General features: G+C 39.5%; 1 pseudogene; it reads left to right on the top strand.

Annotated features, from left to right (window-relative positions):
* The window catches only part of LOC119573899, a 42462-nt pseudogene that overhangs the window by 25316 nt on the left and 14646 nt on the right, over positions 1-2500 (top strand).

Raw genomic sequence — 2500 nt, forward strand, 5'->3', positions numbered from 1 at the left:
ATATATATACATATATTATATATACATATATATATATATATATATATTATATATATATATATATATACATATTTATATATATATATATATATGTATGATTTTAACAACTGTGAAAGAGACATTAGAGAATGCAATGGTGCTCTGGAACATCAGTTTGAGTACTGCAGATCTAGAGTTCTCTGTCTGTGCATATTTGATATAAAAATTACCACCATTGAATGTCACAATACTTATGAATATCATAATTGACTAATTCATTATTGTTCTTTCATAGGTTTATCATTTCCCATTGTCAAGAGAGCTATCACTTCAGATGACTACACCAGAGTCCTTGTTGACAATACAGGTTGGCAGTCATATTATAAAGAGTTCATTAATAATTATAACAGCAAAGGCTTTAAAAATGAGAGATCAAAGTGAAAAGTGCATTGCTTCAGACACAGCAATTGTGGAAAAAATATTAATAAACTGTGAAGAATCTGATGCAGACATTGATAATAGTGACAAAGACCCAGATTACACACCTGAAAAGGATGACGGCCAAAATGAATCACACATTGAAAAAACAGAAATTAAAGAGAGAAGATCATCTTTGTGCTCAACATCAAGCAACAAAGTGTATGCTTGTTCACATGAAGATTGTGGCATGGAGTTTAATAAGCCAAGCCGTCTTGCACAGCACATGCGCATCCACACAGGAGAAGTATGTATATTTTATCTTTATTATTATGCTTTAAATATTTCTCAAGTTTTTGATTGATGTAAAACTAAAGCATCTCAATAAATATATTGTCCTTATATAAGATTCTACATATGATATGTATAGATATATATTTACCCCTGAATATGCCTGAATGTCATATGTCCAATAGGACCTGTATGTATGTCCTATATGACATTGCATTTCCTGGGCTCATTTTAGCAAAAGTTCTCCAAGGCTGATTTGAATTGCTACCAAAGGCTACCCTAGAGTACCCATCACGAGGATGACATTAGCCTCCCCCCTCTAATCCCTTGCTAGTTGTTGTTGTGGGGAGTTTAGGAGACAGAAGCTAGGGCCCAATATAGAGGGTCACCCCAATCTTGGACCTCAGCCTTTTGTCTCAACAAGTTTTGCATGGTCTTTTCTTCTCCCCCATTCCTTTTCCTTCTCTTCTTCATTCCTATCTTCTGTCCACTTCCTAAGGTATCTGAGCCATGTTAAAAGGATAAAAGCCTGGCTTTATGTCAAGTCATGAGCACCCTTTGGGAGCCATGGGCACAGTATTCCCATGGTTAATCACCCATTCCTTACCCTGGTTAATCACCCAGTCCTTACCCCTCATGGGGACCCTGAGAGGTAAACCTTTTCTTTCCATTTATCTCATGCTTCCCATGGCCAATAATTTATTAGGGACATTATGGCTTGCACTTCATTGACTAGCATATCTAAATTCAATTTAATTGGTTCCCCAACCCCTGTCTCTCCTTTGACCACAGCTCTGACCACTAATACTAATACTCCCTCCTCAATGTTTACTGTCAACTCTATCCATTCCAAGTCATCACTCAGGTTATTACTCAACCTTCATAATACACCCTTTCCTCATTTTCCACTCCATCTCCCTCTGCACAGTCTTCTTCATTGTCTACACCCACTCCCCTTATTGGTACTCTTCATCCTTATTGTCCTTTTCCCAACAGTTCTACCTCTCTCCATACCATCCCATCTTCCTCCCACCCTCATCCTTCTACTGCTTCCACCCCTGCAAACCTTTTGAGTACCTATTTTGGCCCAGCCAAGTGGGATCGATTCTTTGTGATCCCCCCTACAGCCTCTTACCCTGACAGTACTCTTCTCTTCCAACAATGTCTCCAAAAACAAATTGATTCTTTGTGATTACCTCTACAGCCCCACACTCTATCAGTACCCTTCTCTTCCAACAATGTCTCCAAAAACAAGTAGGTAAAAGTTTCCTTTCGCAGTCATTCATGCCTTGTCAGAGTTACATCTGAGTCCCAGGCTTGTGCATTATCTACCTTGATTGACCTCACTGGCAAACCTATTCCTGCCCAACCTCACTCCTTCATTAATACTTGTACCGGAACTGTTTCCCTCTCTGCGACTGATTGCCCTATCTATGGCAAGGACTGGTCAGACTTTGAAAATTACTTGCTCAGATGCCTTGTCAACTATGAAGCAGTAGCAGTCCAGTGCTACACTATTCCTCCCAGAGGCCAATGTGAGTCCTACATCAATATTGACAAGATTAGTTTCCATAGACATGACCTCCCCCATGAAGTTTATATTTTTGGAGTGTCCTGCCCTATCCAACCATATTGACCCCTTCCCCATCAGTGTCAGAAATATTGGCATTTTAGTCACCCAGTCAAACACTGTCACTCTATAGCCCACTGCCCTCTATGTGCCCATGCTGGTCATGACCATTCAAATTGCTCTCCTCAGTCACACATGTGTGCTTATTGTGGTGGCTCCCATAATTTATTTTATAGGAGCTGC

The sequence above is a fragment of the Penaeus monodon genome, chromosome 6 (genome assembly GCF_015228065.2).
Source record: "Penaeus monodon isolate SGIC_2016 chromosome 6, NSTDA_Pmon_1, whole genome shotgun sequence".
In the NCBI taxonomy this organism is placed as follows: domain Eukaryota; kingdom Metazoa; phylum Arthropoda; class Malacostraca; order Decapoda; family Penaeidae; genus Penaeus; species Penaeus monodon.